The sequence below is a fragment of the Staurois parvus genome, unplaced genomic scaffold (assembly GCF_062004578.1).
Source record: "Staurois parvus isolate SC_StPar_1 unplaced genomic scaffold, SC_StPar_1.0 ptg000576l, whole genome shotgun sequence".
In the NCBI taxonomy this organism is placed as follows: domain Eukaryota; kingdom Metazoa; phylum Chordata; class Amphibia; order Anura; family Ranidae; genus Staurois; species Staurois parvus.
Window position 1 is genome coordinate 147,792 of NW_028318372.1, and position 21,595 is coordinate 169,386.

The 21,595-nt window shown below is 40.5% G+C and overlaps 2 long non-coding RNA genes across 2 annotated transcripts; both read left to right on the top strand.

Annotated features, from left to right (window-relative positions):
• Positions 1-1,479: 1,479 nt before the first annotated feature.
• Positions 1,480-7,490, top strand: LOC149450256 (uncharacterized). The gene is made up of 3 exons (XR_016315273.1): positions 1,480-1,638; positions 3,853-4,020; positions 7,280-7,490. It is a non-coding gene; the product is annotated as an uncharacterized LOC149450256 (long non-coding RNA).
• Positions 7,491-13,782: 6,292 nt separating this feature from the next.
• LOC149450257 (uncharacterized) lies at positions 13,783-21,374 on the top strand. The gene is made up of 5 exons (XR_016315276.1): positions 13,783-14,140; positions 15,771-15,872; positions 20,005-20,143; positions 20,248-20,364; positions 20,580-21,374. It is a non-coding gene; the product is annotated as an uncharacterized LOC149450257 (long non-coding RNA).
• The last annotated feature ends 221 nt before the right edge of the window (positions 21,375-21,595 follow it).

Sequence of the window (21,595 nt, forward strand, 5' to 3'; positions counted from 1 at the left end):
GAGTGCCGGTTTACTGCTGGCGAGTGGACGGAGCGGGTCTCAATACGCTTCCATCGCGTAGCCGGCCGCGCATGCGCCCCCTCTATTTATTTTAATTCTATTTTATTTAAAATTTGATTTTCGGAAGACAGTTATGTTCTTTCTATTTTATTCTATTCAAATCTTTTTCTTCTTCTATTCCTTATTTTCTATTTCTTTATTTCCTATTCTATGTTTTTTTAATCTGTTATTCTCTTCAATTCTTTTCTACTCTATTCTATTCTAATCTATAAAGCAGCCTGAGTAGGAATCATCTTATTTCACTTTTGTACCTTACTTATATATTGCAAAAGGTTTCCATTTCAAATGCAAATTAATTTTCAAATTAATTTTTTTATGCATTACGTTTCTCATTTTAATTTGGATAATTTGTTTAGTTATACCTTATTTTGGATTTGTTGAAATTCACTGCTACTGTTATTCAAAAGTTTAGATCTGAATCTCAGAATAAAGAAAGTTTTGTCCGAATTTTGAATTTTAATGAAACGAATAGTACACATGTCTACTTTTAACCTGCTTTGCTTTCAATTCAAATGCACCTCTATAGGACATTCTGCATACAAAGAGGTGCTTCACAACACAAGTGAGGTCAAATGCAACCTTCAAACTGGCATGAGCACTGCTCAATTAAAGTCAAAGGAGTTTGCTGGCCTGATTTTGATGTGTGTTCTAAAAACATGCCAAAAGAAAACAACACCAGTCACCAAGTGGTTAAATATGTAAGCTTTGCCAGAAAGCAATTAATTGATTTTACCAGGAAATAATTATGGAGAATGAATGTAATTGAAATAACATTTGCCATACAGACTATGAGTCTAGATTTTAGAATAAAATATTCTTCCATTTGTTGACATTTATCCTCTTCACCTGGCAAAGAAAACTTCATAACTGCAATGAAGAAATGATACTGGCCTAATTCTATTTGTCTTTGGAGCTTTCTTCATACAGTTTGTCATAAGGTTGGTTGTACCGTGCCTTCATAAATGTTTGTCCTCTAAGGGTACCTGTATGATGACTCCTAGAAAGTGTACTCTTGGTTTGGTGGGATGTTCAGGTTTATGTTTATGAAATACAGTGCTGGCTCACAGACATCAATCTCATGTCTGTGGCCAGATTTTCATGGTTTGTATTATTCACATATGTATTGTATGTTTTCAGGATAGATGAGCAGTTTAACACCCTCCTCTAAAAAAATGCCCAAGCTTTCAACATCCACAAAACCAGTAGTTGAGTAACCCTCTTATTTTCAGTTTGTAACTATAATTTGCATTCAGTTCTGATATTTCTGCAATGTAACTCCTCTAATATTTGCCCTGAGGAGAGGCATTGGAGATGATCTCCACCCAGCAGAGGTATCAAGGACCACCCTCAGGGGCAGAACAATTGTCCTGGCCAATCCTGCTGTGGGTGTGGTCTCTCTTTATATATATCCACCAGGAATCTGAGATCGTACACAGTCTACAGAACAACACTGACTCTTCTTTGGCTTTGCTGTAACCCAGACACAAGACTACGACATGAAAACCTCATGGGCCCTTGCTGTGATTACCACAAGTCTCTTGGTGGCTCAGTGCACTGCTGGTTGGTTCGGTCGAAAAAGTGAGTCTTACTGACATAGTACCACATATATCATATACTGTATGTGTGTGTGCTCTGTGTTGCAGTATGGTTTCATACAAAAACCTCTATTTGTATCTAAAGACATTTTGTCCTTAATTTTGTAGTGTGTAGAAGGCTTAGAGCCCTTATCAGGTTTGTATGGCTGTCTCTGTAACCACTGTAGAAATTCACCCTCTCTAGTTAGCTATGTAGCCATTGTCACCAAGACTGAAAGTAGGGGGTGGGGGGGATTTAAACCTTGAATTGAGGGAAAGTCTTACAATAGGGACACATGTTTCACTGACAGTGGTCTAAAGCGGGCAATACACTAGTAGAATTTTTTGTTGACCACAGTGATGAGAATATTTGAGGGAGCAGGATGGAAATTTTCTCTTAAACAAATTTCCAATAGTGCAGGTGGTCTTTGTTTGTGAGATTACGTTCATTACAAAATTGAACACTTGCCCACCAGAGGATTTACCCCCCTTCCCTTTGATAAAAAAAAAAATCCCCATACGTGTAAAACCATTAATTGGTTTACGTGACAGATATAGCATCTACAAATGGCAGTATATATACTGGAATTTTTTGTATACTAGTAATGGCGGTAATCAGTGACTTGTAGCGGGACTGCGTGACTGCGGTGGGCATTCTGACACTGGCTGGGGGGGGGGGGGACTGACTAACTTCCACTGACATCCCCAGTGACACTAATACAGTGATCAGTGCTAATAAAAAGCACTGACACTGTACTAATGGCACTGGGCAGGAAGGGGTTAACATCTGGGGTGACCAAAGGGTTAACTGTGTGCGCTTTACTATGCACCCTGTGTGTGGTTTACTATGTAAGCATGATACTTTGTATTGCTCTGCTCTACAAAGCAGCATACTGGTGCTGACAAGGGAGAGATCTGTATTGCTTACATACAGAACTCTCCCCTGTCAGTGTTTCTCAGCGATCGCTGGGTGTCGGCGGGGAATGTCTGGCTGGGACTCGAATAATCAACACGCCAATGGCGGCGTGGGTAGGGCGGTGCGCGCATGCACAACACCCCCTACCCAGAAATGCAAAATTACACACACATACATATATGTGTGATTTTGCGCATACCTGCCGCCCTGTAGCAGTAGTTCTGCTATACAGAGGTCGGGAAGCGGTTAAGGCAAATTAAAGCTTGAAGTACTTTCAAATAACTTTTGTCAAGTTATCAAAAGTACTGAGAACTTTCCTATAAATGTTCATTTGAAAATCTACTAGAATATAGCCAGCTTATGTAAGGATGTCTTTCACTTAGATGAGACACTTACTTCATTTTGCGTCTATGGGATAAGAAATAAAGGCAAACCTCTCCAATGGGGCACAGGGCAAGAAAAAAATCAGATAGGGGTTTTAAGGTGATTGTAAAGGTTCTGTTCTTTTTAATATTAAACAAAGTACACTTATCTGTTCTGTGCAATGATCCCAGATCCTCCTCTTCTGGGGTCCCCTGCTGACACTTCTGGTTTCCGGGTGTCCCCAGAGCAAGCTACTTGCTCTGGGGGCACTATTTACACACACAGTGCAGATCAGCCTCTGCTACCATGTCACAGGATTTAAATGACAGCAGCAGGAGCCAATGGCTCCAGCTGCTCTCACTGAGTGCAATGAGGGCACAGCGCTGTAGGTAGGTATTTTGGAGGGCGAGGGGGGTCAGGTTGGTATTTGGGGGAGCTGCAGATAAAAGGTTTTTTACTTTAATACAGTGAATGTATTACAATATAAAAAGCTTTAGCTTTTACCACCACTTTACTCTTTCTCTACTCGACTTAAAATAAAAAAATGTTTTATTGTGTGGCCTATGCAGTGAAAAGCCACACAACTTCAGAGGTGAAATAATCTGGAGCACTCACACAGCAAAGATATATGATGTTCAAAATAGTGGGTGAGGTGAAAGGTAGGTTTGACTACATTGAGATGAATGTTGGGCGCTGCCTGAAGGGGCATGGCCCAGCATGAGAAATGCCCTGGCATCAATGAGCGGAATAGGTTCCCAGCATTGGGGGCCTGATGTCAATGACAGTTGGAGGTATGAGCTCATGTCTTCTGTGTCTAGTGGTATACGCAGTCCTGATTACACTTTTTCTGTAATGTTCCAACAGTCTTGTTGGATGAGATAATTACCCAGTATCTCTTTATGCTGCTACTTGATATTCAATTATTTTTGTATTTTCCAGATACAATCTGTGAGTTGCCTACTGACTATGGTACATGTCAGGAGAAAGAGAATCGCTTTTACTTTAATAAAAACTTTAAAAGATGTGGACAATTTATCTATAGTGGTTGTGGAGGAAATGAAAACAAGTTTCTTACTAGGAAAGAATGTGAACAAGCCTGTGAATGAGGTATTTTTATTTCTATGCATTATCTTGTATGTTGCTGAATATTGATTCATTTCAAACCTAAATTACTGGTGTTTCCACAATCATCACATTGACGTCCTAAGGCAGTGGTCTCCAAACTGCGGATGTGGCCCTTTGCTTGCCTTTATCTGACCCTTGGGGCATTATTCCTCCCATTGAGATTAACAATGAGGCATAATTCTTGCCACTGACATCAACGATGGGGCATTATTCCTCCCACTGACACCAATGATGGGACACTATTTCTCCCACTAACAAAAATGATGAGGTACTATTCCTCTTAATAACACAAACAATGGGGCACTATTCCTCTCATGCAAACCAATGATGAGGTACTATTTCTCTCTCTGACCCCAGTGATGGAGCACTATTCCTCCCCACTGACACCAATGAAAGGGCATTGTTCACTCCCACCAGGTAATTTTTTACTCCCACAGGCAACAGTCCGGCCCCTGTGAAGTCTGAAGGATAGTAAACTGGCCCTTTCTTCAGAAAGTTTGTAGACTTCTGCCTTAAGGGTTTTTTTCCTGTCACTATTCTGGAATCACTAGAGGCTGTCTTTAGTGCTCTGGGGGTGTATTATTATTATTATTATTATTATTACAGGTATTTTTATATCACTAACAATTTTACCCAGTGCTTTACATATTTTACGTTCCACATCAGTCTCTGCCCTCCAGGAGCCTAGATGTCCCTCAAGGTCTATTTCACAGACATACATAATTCACATAGGAGCAAGCAGACCTACCAGAATGTGTATGGAGAACCAGGAGGAACCCCACACAAGCTAAGGGAGAGCATGCAAATTCCATGCAGATGATATCCTGGTCAGGATTTGAGCCTGAAGTGCTGCAAGGAGTGTTAACCGCTAAGTGATCAGTCTAAGTCCAATGTTTTTTTACTGGACCAGAACTGGAAAAATATGTAGACAGCCATTGACCTGACTGTTTAGACAGTCTGCATATAAGTCTGGAAACAGGCAGAGGTCCTCTGTGTATGTAAAATGTGTATAGTCAATCAAGTTTTTTCTTTTTTTTGATGACTGGTTGGAGGTTAGAGTTTGTCATGTTTTTATTGCTGTCTGTGTCCCCACTAGGGAGATTTACCCTCTTTATTTGTCCCGGTGACCATTGTTATTGAGACAAAAAGTGATGGGAAATCCAAAATGTTGAATATTTCACCAGAAAAAGTGGTTAAGGTAAATATTCTAATGAGGACATCCATTACAGTGACAATTGTCTTGGAGGGTGATCTCATCTCACTTCCTGTTGCATCTCTACTATAATTGCTAGTGAAGAAAAATCTCCCCAATGGGATCAAGACAACTAAAAATAAACTGAAATAGGTTTTCCTACTTCATCCAAAACTAAGAAGATAATTTTGGTTAAATATACACTTTAATCCTTTCGCTGCCACTGACATGTACCATATGTCAGGCAGCAGTGGTGGGTTTTACACATAGCCAGGGATGTGTGTAAACCTGACAAGCCAACTCACGGCTATTAGATGGAAGCGATCCAGTGGTGATGCACACACCCTGACACTCATTGGCGGACACATGGGCATCTCCTCTTCTAGTAATAAGCCAGAAACAATGTGTACAATGACCCTTGATGTCTCATTAAAGAGAACCTGTCGCAAAAAACACATAGAAGATTTTTTTGTCCCCTATATGAAAAAATAAAGTTTAATGAAAAAGTGTAAAAAAGAAAAAAAAATACACCAAAGTACATAAAATTCCTCCTATTCAAAAAATATTTTTTGAGCCCTGCCCCACCACCACATACTGTACACGTACCAATGTAAACGCATGTGTTGGGGACACCTACACACAAAATGCTCATTGCGCTACACATGTTAACATATTGACACGCACGACGGAGTAAAAGCAAAAATTCTAGGTTTTTAACATTTCACATTTACCCTAAACTGATGGCTTTTAAAGCATCTTCTATGGAAAATGTATGGTACTGTTTCACAGGTAAACACAATTTTAAAGTTTGACGCGTTGGCTATCTATTTACTTAGTGCAGCCTCATCTTTTATATTACCAAACAATAGATAATATATTGCATTTGTGTGTCTTAAAATTGATTTTATTTTCTACAGAAAATTTGCACTTGATTAACTTTTGTGTTAGTGTCATAACATAAAAATCTAGAACTACCACTACTCATGCTTAAAATGATTTTTAAAGTGAGCAAAAAAAGCCTCTGTCATCGAAGGGTTAAACTAGGAAAAGGAATCGTGTGACATCGGTACCCAGGGCCTTAAATTAAAACCTATGCTTTGCCAATGGAGGAGATAGTATCCAGTCCCCCCCCCCCCCCCCCCCCGGGTGAAGCAAGGTAGAATTAGCTGCATATGTGATTTAAGGGACATGCACCCACATTAATGTCATATTGAGAGCAGCGGCTGTGTCCCAATTGATATCAATGGGACTCCCTGCATGGAGATGCATGGAACACCTGTGCACCCCAATGCGTGTAAGCGTAGTCCTCCACGTACCCCCTTATGCATACCTTCCAACTTTCTGAGATGGGAACGAGGGACACCTATTGAGAAAAGTATGTAAGCATAGGATATGCCCCTCCCCCCTTAAAGGACAATAACACACAAAAAATTGTTGGTTAAACCCACAAGTAGTTTTTTGATTGCTATTATTCCTTTATATTGGCTTTGGAAATATCCCAATTCAGCAATTTAGAAATTGGATGAAAGGTTTAGCACTGTAAAATATGTTTTGTTAGATAAACAATGTATTTTATATACAACTGTATAGATCAGACCAAAATGAGGGACAAATGAAGAGGAAAGAGGGACTTTGTTCCAAATGAGGGACAGTCCCTCGAAATCAGGGACAGTTGGGAGCTATGTATTATGCACTGTGTAAACAAGACCTAAAAAACAATACGTAAAATAGTGCTTGGCTACCGTGGCTGGTAAAGCATGAACCAAAACTGCCTGATAGCCAGTGTTCAGATGCATTAGATAAGTATCCAGAAAGAAACCGATAAATCCCAACCAACATTTTCACTGTTCTGAATTGTCCCACTGATGCTGATGGGCACACATGGTAAGAGATCTGGTCTCCATATGTTTTAATGTGTGCAGCTCGGTAACAGTGGAGCTGTTGCTGGTTTCATAAACTGATATGAATGTCTCTTTCAAAGAAGAATTGAGACTATGATCATTTTTTTTTAAATGTATTGAATTTATTTTAATTTCTTTTTTCTGACAGTCTCATGTTGATTAACCTTTGGATAACAACTTGGAAGGACCAGAGAATGTTCATTTTCTTCTTGCAGACTGTTTATTGACATCATTGTGTGTTATGTGAAAACATTGCGTTCTTTTAATAGTATTAAAAGGGTTGTAGCTTTCTCTTGAGCTTTCCTATGTTTTTTGAAATCTTGGTTCAACTGTTAATAAATAATAAATGAGAAACTCAATCTGATTTGTTGGTCCATTGAAATTTAAAGTGTAGGTAAACCATGAGCTCTTACTTTGCTGCTCTGATAGTCTGTTTAAATATACTAAAGGTTGATTCTGGCAGAAATCTTGCCAGCTGATAAATTCATGTGCTTTCTCCTGTATAGCTATCAATTCCATTTTCCCATAGTATGCATGTATAGTCTTAAAACATTTCCTGTTCTAGGGTGAGAATGTTGCTTCTCCATAGATACTGTATAGAATGTTACATGCAGAATTATTTGAAGAAAATAAAAGAAAACTAAAGCAGCCAACAAATCTAAGGACCGATGCCAGCCAACATCCATCATAAAGTCCAAGAACAACATATGTGTATCATGGTGTGCCCAGATAAGGTTTTAGTTAGAATATTAACCACTTCAAGTCCGGACACTTTCACCTCCTTCCAGTCCAGGCCAATTTTTTAGCCTTCAGCACTATCACACTTTGAGTGACAATTACTCAATACAACACTGTAGCTATATGACACTTTATCATTTTTTTAGAGACAGTTAGAGCTTTCTTCTGGTGGTATTTGATCACCACTGGGTTTTTGAATTTTTTGCTATATAAATGAAAACATTTTTTGCTCAGTTTTTGTTATAGAATTTTGCAAATAAAATTTTCTTCATAAATTTAGGCCAAATTTGTATTCTGCTACATTTTTGGGGTAAAAATAACCCAAAACAGTTTATATTATTTAGTCTGTGTGACAGCAATAGAGTCAACAAACTATGGGATATTTATTTGAAAATTGATCAGTTGAGACCCTAAAATACCCGACACTGGTAAGATGTATGGCAGTGATCAGGACGCTGGTATGGGGGTGATCAGAATGCTGATATGGGGTATGGCAGTGATCAAAACGCTGGTATGGTGTTGATCAGGACACTGGTATGAGGTATGGCGCTGATCAGGATGCTGGTATGGCATATGGGGTGATCATGATGCTGGTATGAGGCATGGCGGTGATCATGATTCTGGTATGGGGTATGGTGATGATCAGGATGCTGGTATGGCGGTGATCAGGGCACTGGTATGGGGCATGGTGGTGGTCAGGATGCTGGTATGGTCTATGGCGGTGATCAGGGCACTGGTGTGGCTTATGGTGGCAATAAGGACGCTGGTATGGGGTATAAAGATTATCAAGACGCTGGTATGGGGTATGGGGGTGATCAGAACACTAGTATGGGGTATGGCAGTGATCAGGATGCTGGTGTGAGGTGTGGCAGTGATCAGAATGTTGGTATGGGGTATGGTGTGGATCAGGATGCTGGTATGAGGTATGACACTGATCAGGATGCTGGTATGGCATATGGGGTGATCATGATGCTGGTATGGGGCATGGCGGTGATCATGATGCTGCTATGGGGCATGGCAGTGATCAAGATGACGGTATGGGGTATGGCGGTGATCAGGGCTCTGGTATGGTGATGATCAGGATGCTGGTATGGCGGTGATCAGGGCACTGGTGTGGGGAATGGTGGTGGTCAGGATGCTGGTATGGGGTATGGCGGTAATCAGGATGCTGGTTTGGGCTATGGTGGTGATCAGAGCACTGGTGTGGCTTATGGTGGTGATCAGGAAGCTGGTATGGGGTATGAGGATGATCAAGACACTGGTATGGGGTATGGGAGTGATCAGAACACTGGTATGTGGTATGGCAGTGATCATGATGCTGGTATGAGGTATGTCAGTGATCAGAACATTGGTATGGGGTATGGTGTTGATCAGGATGCTGATATGAGGTATGGCACTGATCAGTATGAGGTATGGCACTGATCAAGATGCTGGTATGGCATATGGGGTGATCAAGATGCTGGTATGGGGCATGGTGGTGATCAAGTTGCTGGTATGGGGTATGGCGGTGATCAGGGCACTGGTATGGGGTATGGTGATACTGGTATTATTATCTTAAGGTATTAATGTTAGTGTAACTTACATGGTTCTGAGGCAGACAGCTTCTACACCCCAAAGGATCTCCACAGTCTCCTTGATTTGTGGTAGATTGTAAAAAGAGTTGGCAGCCAAACACGCTGTTATCAATCCACACTGGAAAAAATACCATTGTAGATCCAGTTCAGTTCTGGTTTGGTTACTTTGTTGCCAATAAAGCCCTGATGAAGGGGACACCTTGACCCCCGAAATGCGTTGGCTACTTTTTGAATCAAACTCCTGACCCTTAATGGAATAAAGTTGTAACTGGACCTCTTAGCAGTGGTGTGGAGCTTCAATTTCAACTCTTTTTACAATAACATTGACTGTAACAGTTACACAATACAATTTCTGTTATGGGTGTGTCTTTGTAGAGATCAAGTACACACACAGAAAAAGCAACAACATGGTGAGCTTGCACCTTCTCCTCTCCTGCCAGTTGAGTACCAAGCTAAACACTTCCCCCACAAAAAAATCATTGGTCCCCAAAGAAATAGCAGGACACAGTGTGGGGGGTAAAGTACTGACATAGCATTGCATAACACAAGTAAGTAATAAACCAGGCAGTAAATTGAACAGGTGTATCTCACAACACATTTTCTATCAAACATTTCAGCCAAGGAAACTTCCCATCAAGGTGTGTCAAGAAGTGGGCTAGTCACTTTCTACCAAAGATGGAGCAGAAAGAAATAGCATTTCTTGAGACCTTCTAGCTGTGATCAGTCTCTTAAATCTGGTCTAGGGAGTCATAAGTCAGCTTTTTTGCAGGGTGTTCAGTCACTTTGGCTCTTTACTCCCTTGGCTCAGATGGTCCCTTTCCTGAGCTCTTCAGCAAGTTCACGGAAGAGCTGGAGGGGGGGGGGGGTCTCTGTTTCCTCTTCATTTGGTAAAAACTAATAGCTCCTCCAGGCTTTCTGCACTCCATGCAGGCAATCTTCATACTGTTCAAGGGTTCTGCCAAAAATGATGAAGTCATCTAAGGATACAATCATTTTAATTAGGTTCATGTCCCCCACTGTCTGCTCCATCAATCTTGGAAGGTCACTGTAGCTCCAAAAGATCTTGGGGCATTTGTTTAAACTCATAGAAACCTAGAAGACAGATAAGGGCTGTCTTCTCTATGACTTCTGAGCACATGGGCATCTGATCGTACCCACTCTTTAGATCCAGCATATCAAACCACATTGTCCCCAACAGACATTTTAGGTCATCTTTGATCTATGGGGTGGTGTACTGGTCAGGTATAGTTATCCTGTTGAGCATTTTTATTGAACTGTCCTTCTTCTGAACCACCACTATGGAAGAAGCATAGGGACTCTGTGACTCTCAAATGATTCCCATTCTCTTCAACTCCACCAACTGCTCTCAAAGATCTTCTAACTCAGTGGAATCCACTGAACCATCTTCGTAAATGTATTGTTTTATTGAAGTAAAATCCTTTGCTGGGCACTCTTCACACACCCCACGTTGAAATCATTATTGGGTAACATTTTCCACCATCTCAAGAGTTGGGCTTTGGCCCTCTCCATCCACTCACATGGAATCAGGGTATTCTGCAGGTAAACCCTTTCTGTTGGAATCTCCTCTCCTGCACCCAACACCAAATAAGTAGGTGAGACTGGGGTAGATGGATTAACTTGTCCTATCAGCATTCAGGCTGTAACTTAACTAGAGAGTAAGCAATGTTACAAACACTCACAGAAATTCTTCCATGGTTTCCCCAAGAATAAGCTTCATGGACAACAAAGGGCTCTGGCTCATCCTAGCTGAACTTGACTGAATGTAACAGATACTGAATGCAGGTATCCAGTAACATTAGGGATGACTAGTTCAGTGTAGCTGTACTTTAGAAACTGGAATCAGCCTAAGATTATATTAAACTAGTTATAAAGGTTCCTTTTTTGTTTCTTTAAAATACCAAACATGTCTACTTATCTTCTCTGTGCAATGATTTTGTATCCCTAATCCTCCTCTTCTCAGGTCCCCCGCCGGTGCTTCTGGCCCCTCCCGCTTGCTGAGTGCCCCCAGAGCAAGCTGCTTACTCATATGTGCTTGCTTCAGAGCTGCCTCTGGGTGTCTATGGAACACACAAATTATGGATCAGTCCCCCCCCACTCCCTCCTTACTGACTGTGTTTGGCAGCAACGGGAGTCATTGGCAGTGTTTCTCAGCAAATGAGGAAAGAAAAACCCAGGAGAGACTCGGCTCTCGTGCACATCTCTGGATCAGAATCAGGTTCAGGTAAGTTTGGCGGGGGGGGGGGGGGGCTGTTGGGGCGGAGCTGCACAATAAAGGTTTTTTAACCTTCATGCATAGTTAAAAAATCTTCAACCTTTACAACCACTTTATAGTTTTAATAAAGCACAAAACACCAATCCAACACCAAGAGACCATAAGCAAAACAAAAGCGATAAATAAATGTGACCATGAAGTAAAATAAAACCAGCGACCTATAATACACTATATACAAATGGAGGGAAGCTTAAATAAACATGACAAGGACAGGGAACAAGGAGAGCAGAGATGGGGTAGCAGGATACAGGAAACTAGAAGTGTCAGAGAGTCACCTGTGCTTCTGTATCCAGAAGGGTCCTGATGTAAATGACTTCTACTTGAACTAAAATGATGAGAGAATGGCCTACTAGCTGGTCACGGATATTACTTAATGCAGCTGGGGCAGTAGATCTGTCAGTCTGTACTTGAGCACCCTTTCCAGTTTGCTGTTGATTGTGTTGATGTCTCGGCTGATTTTTAGGAGGCTGTTGTGCATTATTTTCTCTGGTCAAAGGACCTCTGTTGGACAGTTTCTCAGAAATAAAGGGGTTACCCTGGGTGGGGGTTTAGGCCTCTGTCCCCATTTCCTCTTTCCTTTGGAAGTGGAGCTAATAAAGTTTCCCTGTAACTCAGCAGAAACCAGCTTCTGAAGCACCATCAAAGCTTCTTGCACAACATTAGGTAGAGCTCCTCCCCTTGGGCATTGTGTCCCAAAGTGTCCAGCTTCACCGTAGCTATAGCACCTCTTTCCAGAAGGTGGTGGTGTGGGACCTGACTCAGTCTCCCTGGACTGTTTCTTTCCCAAGGACAAAGCAGCTACTGTCTGTTGCTTATTAGTGAGGGTGTCAGGACCTGGATCACCTGCTGGTGGCAGTGTTCTTCCTAGAGGAGAAGGTTGTAGATCCAGGGTACACCAGCAGCCAGATTTATAAGAGGCAAATGGGCAGTTGCCCTGGGCCCCCCTGCCAGAGTGAGCCCCCCAGACTTCCTTTATTTAAAAAATGTTAAATGTATCAAATTAGTTTTATTATTAAAAAAAATGAACAAAACATGTGTGGGTGTCAGGATAGGGAACAGCAGTCATTGTGTGATAAGTCATTTCTGGGAAACTGGTAGAAAGATTTTAAACTTTCCTGCAGACTGGCTCTCACAATGCTGAAGCACTGGTTGCAACTCTGCTAGAATTTCTAGAAAAATAAGGTATTCATTTTAAAGACTGCAGAGGACAGTCCTATAGCAATGCCAGAAATACAGCATGTCTGGTTGTTACACAGAATTGCAGGCCAGCCTGCAATTTTTTTGGAATCTTGTTGGACAGGCTGCTACCTGTTGCTGTGTTAACCATGTTCTGCACCACCCTATAACAGAAATACTGCTACAGGGCGCACGGGTGTGCAAACTTACATGCATGTGCCCTACCCGTGCCTTCATTCACTGCCTCGGCTGTCAATCACCGGGTCCCAGCTGGTGATTACTCATCGGCACCCAGTGATCACGAGTATCTCTGATGGGGGAGAGACCTGTATGTAAACAATACAGATCTCTCCCCTGCCGGTTCCTCCACACTGCTTTATATGGCTCTGCATACCAGAGCCATACAAAGCAGTGTGCTTACAGTGAAGCACACACACAGTCCCCATAGTGAAACAGCACACAGTTAACCCTTTGACAGCCCCAGATTTTAACTCCTTCATGCCCAGTGCCATTAGTACAGTGTCAGTGCTTTTTGTTTAGCACTGATCACTCTATTGGTGTCACTGGGGATGTCACTGACACTAAGTAATTTCCTCCCAGTGCCAGAAAGCCTGCCACAGTCCTGCTACAAGTCGCTGATCGCTGCCATTACTGGTGACAAAAAAAAAGTGGCCTAAATTTATGATGAAATTTGATTTTTCCATTTTTTTACTGGACATGTTTAATAGCAAAAAGTAAAAATATTGTTTTTTTTATCAAAATTGTCGGTCTTTTTTTGTTTATAGTGCAAAAAAAAAAAAATTCACAAGTGATCAAATACCACCAAAAGAAATTTCTATTCGTGGGAAAAAAAGGACGTAAATAGAATTTGGGTGCAGCGTTACATAATGCAAGATCATCAGTTAAAGTAACGCAGCGCCGTTACAAAAAATGGCGTGGTCAGAAATGGTGTAAATCCTCTGGAGGGCAAGTGGTTTTAAAGCTGTTAATTATTTTGGCTTCATACGAAAGCTTATACAAATCTCCTTTTCTGTGTCATCACACAGATGGGCACATTTAATGAAGTCTTTGGAAGGAAAGGAAAGAGCATTAACTGTGAAGTCTCTTTCAGACATTTGTTGGTCAACAAGAGCTGATGCTTGTAAATAGATATAACTGTGCCTGAAATGCCCTCAGAAATATTGAAAGTGACTTGGAGCAAATACTTTAAGCAAGACATGAATATCAGGTATTGGAAGACAACATAAACTGTCTTGAAACCACTCTGAAACATAATTCTTGTATTGTTAAACATAGTTACATAGTTAGTCTGGCTGAAAAAAAGGCCAAAAGTCCATCCAGTTCAATCACAAAAAATAAATAAAAGTTATAGTCCTATACCGACAGTTGATCCAGGGAAAGGCAAAAAACCCAGCAAAGCATGATGCAATTTGCTCCTGCAGATGAAAAAAATTCCTTCTTGATCCCCCAAGAGGTAATTGGATCAACTTTACCTATAAATGTTAGTATCCCTTTCTATTACTGTTTGTGTATCTAGGAAAGGATCCAGGCCTTTTTTAATGCAATCTACTGAGCTGGCCAGAACCAACTCTTGAGGGAATCTATTCCACAGCTCTTACGTTACATTTCCTTTCCTCCAGACGTAAAGAGTGCCCCCTTGACCTCTGTGATGACCTTAAACTGAATAAATCTACACCTAGTTCATTATATGATGTATTTATACATGTTGCTCATATCCCTCCTTAATCTCCTCTTCTCAAGAGAGAATAAATTCAGTTCCTCTAATCTTTCCTCATAGCTGAGCTCCTCCATTCCTCTTATCAGTTTGGTTGCCCTTCTGTGTACTTTCTCCAGTTCCCCAATGTTCTTTTTGTGAATTGGTGCCCAAAACTGAACTGCATATTCCAAATGAGGTGTTACTAATGATTTGTACCGGGGGAAATGATATCTCTCTCTCTGGAGTCTATACCTCTCTTAATACAAGAGAAGTTTTTGTTTGCTTTAGAAACCGCAGCTTGGCATTGCATGCCATTATTCAGCTTATAATCTACCAGAACTCCCAGATCCTTCTCCACCATTGATCCCCCCAGTTGTACCCCCCTAGCATGTATGATGCATGCATATTCTTAGCTCCCAAATGCATAACCTTACATTTATCAACATTAAACCTCATTTGCCACATAGTTGCCCAATTACACAGAGCATTGAGGTCTGCTTGTAAGTTGGATACATCTTGTAAGGACATTATTCCACGGCACAGCTTGGTGTCACCTGCAAAGATTGAAATGCTACTTTCAATCCCAGACACTATATCATTTATAAATGTATTAAAAAGTAAGAGTCCCAACACTGAACTGATGGTCGTTTGCGCTTTTGGGACTATCCCAGTATGCAGTGTTGCTAATGGTAACCGGTTGCTCCTCCAAAAGTGCTGTGTCAATACCATCTCTCTCCTCCTCTGAAAGTTCTGAGGAATCTTCTTCTCAGAAGAGGAGAGAGTTGGTATTGACACAGCACTTTTGGAGGAGCAACTGGTTACCATTAGCAACACTGCATACTGGATAGTCCCAAAAGCACAAATGACCATCCTAGAGATACGTGGTCACGGGATGACGGTGAGTGTCAGTCCATGTGGGGCACCAGTCTGAGCACAGTTCACAATCAAGAATGTTAGCATATTGCACTTTATTTTCACTTACGGGGACTGAATAATTATTATCATAATCAATATTGCTTTTCGTTTATTGCTACAGGTTTTTTCATATTTTGCACTATGTATGTCCATATGGTATTCTCTTATTATTTAAATCTTTTTTAAATTTTGCTGTAAGCATTTGTGATGTTGTTTCTCTTGACAGCTCAACTCATACATTGACTCGTCATCATACCCTGGGAAGTCCTTTCCCACCTGAGCAGAACATGTGAGAACCTTCTCTTTCTTGGGAGATTGCTTTGCCAAGGTATTTGAATCTTGATTATTCTCCTCCAACAAACTGTCTTCCTTCTTAACTCCCTTCACCAACTCTGGATAGGTGGGATTCTTGGGCCCTTCATGAGAAAATTAAAACAATGAGATGGTTTGGATGGGTACCCTGTATAATTTGATCAAGCTTTTCATGGGTCGAACCCCTCGCGTATCACATTGTATTGTTATGGTACTGTCGCATGTTCTGTCTCCCATTGTAATGTACAGCGCTGAGCGAACTGTTAGCGCTTTATAAATACTGTATAATAATAATAACTTATACATCAAATCAAAATGTTTTTTGACTCTCCCAAACACAGAATACAGTGCCTCAATACAGTTTAGAACTGTACAGTCCTATTTTCTTAGCTTTACATTGCAAACCACTTCTGTAGCCAGACCCCTCAGACCCTTCATTAGGACCTCTGGTATATCCCACTCCTTTAATGCTTGAGAGGCTTGATCCATATATGTTTCAAAATCCTCTTCGCCTAATGGGACAGGTACTCTTCCTGAAAATAACCACAGCTTCCTATACCCATGGTTAATGGGAGTGGGAATTGAAGTGTTCTTTCACCAGCTTTCCCACATCTGTGAAGAAAGAAGCAGTAGGGAATCCTCAGGCTGACATGGAGGCTGCAGCAACTATCTTGGGCTCTGATGATGTCTGGCTGGTTTTCTCCAAGTAACCTGTTGAAGGGTTCCGATGGCTTAGTCATGCCTCAACATCACTTGCAAGGTGCACTCTTTTGTCCCAAAAGCGGGCTGGAATTTCTTTCCTCTACTCTATCTGTGCATAGGTGACCTTCTTGTCTGGCTCCTCTGTCTGTTAAATACAATATTTGAAAGCTTTTTTTATCTGCTAGTGTTAAAAAAAGATTATGCTGCAAGAGCTTTTGACAGCTGAAAATTTCCTGTGTCTCCTGCTGCATGGTTATCAAATACATTGTTCTCAGCTATTTCTGAACTACAGAACACCTCCTCCAATGGTATGGAGATGATGTTTTCTATAGTCTTAACACATGTCCTGTTTTAGGAGACAATGAGGGAAATTTACTAAACCTGGAGCACACAGAATATGATGATGCAGCTGTGCATTGTAACCCAATCAGATTCTAGGTATTTCTGTTAAAGTTTAAAGTGTTACTAAACCCACAACAGTAAATCAGTCTGTATATGCAGTAAAGCATGCTTGTTATACTCACTGTGGAGTCTAAGGGGTTAATCCTCCGCATTGTGTAAAAAGGCCTTTTGATCCTGTTTTCTTTGCCCCTCCTCTTGTTCAGATGTCCACCTGATAAGACAGACTGAACCCATAGCCACATGTACATGCTCAGTTTGGTGTGCATTGCTAGAGAGGTTTTTTTTTCTGTTTCTTGGGAGAGTGCATGTGATCAGCACAGGGACAATCAGGACTGTCCAGACAGAGGTCAGGGGTTCTGCATCCTCCTAGAGCAGCAAGAAAAGTCCTCCTACAAGCTTTAACTAGTGCTCTGCTGAAGTCACAAGACTAATATATACTGCTGATGAGAAAAGGTATTTAGCAGTTAATATTTACTTACAAAATTGCATTTCCATGTTCTGTGTACTGTGGGAGACCAGATATAATGAATGTAGGGTCCGGGGAGACCAGATATAGTGAATGCAGGGTCCGGGGAGACCAGATATAGTGAATGCAGGGTCCTGGGAGACCAGATATAGTGAATGCAGGGTCTGGGGAGACCAGATATAGTGAATGCAGGGTCTTGGGTTTAGTAACACTTTAATAGAATAAGGAGAAGTTAGAAGCTGATTGGCTACTATGTACAGTTGCACCAGTTTTGGTAGAGCAAAAAGAAAAAGAGAAGGAAATGAAAAATAAGAAAAGACAGCTCCAACTGTTTTGTCTCCATATTGAAGATATACACTTTAAAGGAGAAGAAGCATCAGGGATAGCAAGAGTCTCTAGTGACTCTAACCTTCACGGTAAATCAGACATTAGTAGCTCAAAATTGCTGGAGAATCAAAAAGAGAACCATGGATTCCATGTTTTATGAAAATGTTCAACTATCATAAGCTTGTGCAAGAGTTTCCTCCATATCATATAAGGCATCAACTTTATTAAGCCAGTCTCATATAGAAGGAACACAAGAAGATATCCAAAATAAAGGGACAAGGGATTTGGTTACATTCAAAAGGTGCTTGGACAAGGAATTGTTATACTTTTTCAGTGAAAAATTGGAGATATGCAACAGACAACAAGCTGCATTCAAATCAAGAGTAGTTTCAATGATTCTGTAAATGAGTGCCCTTACTTTATCCTAGAAGTTGGACATTGCCACCATATATGCAGTAAGTGTACCCTTTACGACTTGTCAACGCCAGTAGATATCTGAAGCCTGAGGGTACCAGTGACTTACTTTAGAAGTGGTGGTGTACCAGTGTCTTAGTAATTTGTACACTGTTTCCTGAGTTCTAGTAGAAGAGAGCATTTATGAAATAAGATACAGGCTCTCTCCCATTTCTTATCAGATATGTCCATTTGTAGAGCAGTTGTCCAGCTTTCTCTGAACCTATCCCTAGGTGGGTTTATGATCTTTTGTAACCAAGCACAAGTTACTGAAGTAGCTTGTTTAAATTTCTCGCCCCATAGACATACTGACATTAATTCAGTTAAAAGTCTGAGGAAACTGCCTTTTCATACTTTACTAGTAAGGTAGCTGTGAATCTGCAGCTATGTCCAGAAGGGTAGTTTTGGGATCTTACAGTCTAATTTTAGGGTGGAAAATTGTTTAATGTGACCTGCAGACAAACAGTTCCTGACCAAAACAGGTTTTTGAGGCTGGCCTGGTCTTAAATAGCGATTCCCAACACCCGGAGAGAAATCTAGATTGTCCATTATGTAAGTGGGCTTAAGGGGGATGTAATACCCTTCTTTTTCACCACCCTGTGGAAAACTGCTAAGGTGACTCCTATCAGAGGGTGGTTTTTTTTAGTGAAGGTTGGTAACAATCCCACGGTATCCAAGGAGAGAATTGCAAGGGGAAAGGGCTGAGGTCCAACTCGATAGCAACCCAATCTTTGACATCACTATGACCGAGCCAGTCAATAATTATGGTAAGATGGGTCGCATATTGGTAGTTCTGAAAATCAGGAAGACCAATACCCTCAAATTTTTTAGGCTTTGTATGTAAGTAAAATCTGATTCTGGGTCTTTTATGAGCCCACATAAATTTGAATTGAATGGTATTGAAGTTTCCTATCAAAAACTTTGGGGTATTTTGATGGGTAATGTGCGCATCAGGTATATTAATTTTGGAAGAATCATCATTTTGACAATGGCTACATGACCAAACCAAAAAAAGTATTCGAGATGCCATACCGGGAAGTCTTGTTCAATAGTTTTAATGAGCGGTGGGAAATTGCTTTAAAAAATTGATGGTAAGTGGGATGTTATCCTTATCCCCAAGTATTTAAGTGCTGAAGATTCCCATTTAAAGGGAAGTTATCCCTCACGAGGGTCGTGTGGGGTAGAGTGATATTTAGCGCCTCTGATTTAATGAAATTAATTTTAAAGTTGGTTGGGAATTGTGACATGTGGGTTTGCCAAGAAGAACAGTAAGTCATCAGCGTAAGCTGCAATTTTAAATCTGAAATTCCCTGCCAGCCACAGGAAACCCCTTAACAGATTTGTCAGTGATTACCATCCTAATGAATGGCTCTAAAAAGAGAATAAAAGAGAATAAACAAGAAATATGAGAGAGAGCAACCTTGCCTGGTACCGTTTTTCATTGTCACGTCCTCAGATGAGGAACCAATGATTTTCAATTTAGTAGACCAGTGTCTGTATAAAGCAGAGATCCAAGACATCATGTGCGGTCCCAAGCGAATGAATCTGCTAGTCTCCAACATATAGTCCCAGGCTACCTGGACGAAGGCTTTCTCCACATGTGTGGATAGGAGAAGCCCTTCCACCTTACTTGTATATGATGCATAGATTAGGTTTAGGACTTTAGTAACATTACAATATACATGGTGGGTGGATGATGTTATGCAGTGACTTAGAGGTATGAGACATGTTGATTGATATGATGAACAGAGTAGTTATTGGGGGATTATTGAGCATGGCTTTTGTTGTGTGATTACAGGAGCCACTGATTCAGAAGATATTGTGTATTGATATATATGACATATATGGTCATTTAAAGGAGCGGATCTGTACTACACAATACTGAGGTCCAGTTTTGGATTCTCCATGAATCTCTTCTGCCATATTGGGAGGATTAGGTAGGTGTCTGGGAACGGCTTGCCGAATTTTTTCGTAATTGTCAGCATGTCTTTGTTCAATCCCCCTTCTTATCGGGACTGTTTTCCTTTGCTTCTTTGAACAGGACTCCATTTGATTGGGGTCAAAGGGGAGGGACTCTGGATATGGACGCTCACTTTAGACCATTTTGTTGACTTTCAGTGTGAGTGCTGCTGTTCCGCATCACTGTTTACGTTGACATGTAAGTTTGTGGAGAATGATCTTTTAAGATTTATGGTGGATATATATATATATGCTTCTTCCAGCTGAGGCATTTGATCTCTTCGCTTCCAATTCTGGGGTTCTGAAGCAGCTAACAATCGTCGACCTTTGAAGGATACTAATGCCATAGAACAATATGCCGTTATGATTTGGGCTGATTAGCCAAGTAATGTTTTTATACAATGTCATTGTAAGATGAGGACGTCGTTGGTGATGAAACGCGTAGGGCGTGGCCTGCTGGATGCTGACGTCTAAGACATTCTTTGGATGTGAGAGGAGGAGATCCAGAGCAAACGAAGATACGTTCGTGCACGATTGCCTAAAACACATGCTTGTAAAACTGGTGTTGGTGGAGACACCTGACTTGTGAGTTTTATTCGTTCATTAAAAAGTTCGTTATATGTTTAAAACTTGCTGCACCATGATTCTTTTTTCTTGCCTTTAAACATGGTCCCTATGGTATGGAAATATACAAAAGAGTTGTGAGATATATTCCTGGAAATTACCTACACCCTTGAATTGTGGAGTTTCATCTGAAAATTCATTCATTTCTCGCATCTAAGAATCGGATTGCGATATATCCTTGTTATATCTTTGAATGGTGGTTTTTCATCTGAGGAAAAATTGTTAGTTGATTCACACAATAATATTTTTCATTGGAGGAAAATTCGTTCGTTGATTTACAGTATTGTATCCAAGAATTGATTTGTTTTATATTGCCTAGAGCAAAAAGGTATTTGTTTTATTTTTATTTTTGAGCTTAGTTGGGTGATTTAAAAACATTTTTTTGTGGTGGTTCTAACACAGTGTGGACATTAATTAACAATCTTTTTGGACATTATTTATGGACACTTTTTTTGCATAATTTTTTATTCAATATTTTTTATTTTATATTTTTTCTTATATTCACTTTGTATTATTTACTCAATTAGCGCATTCCTTTTATTTATTCATTGTAAGATGTATTTCAATAAACGTAAATGTATGTTTTTCCACTGATTGTACCAGTAAAGTCCCATCATGTTTTGTTTTTCTTTGAATTGTATATAGGGGATGAGGTACATATGCAGTCAATAACATAATGTTTATTCCTTGCAAGAACAATTTAAAATCCTCCTTTTTTTCTCCTCCCAAATAATAACAATATCATCGATAAATCTTTTATATAATATTAATTGGGGCCACATTTTGGAAAAAATCTGCTCCTCCTC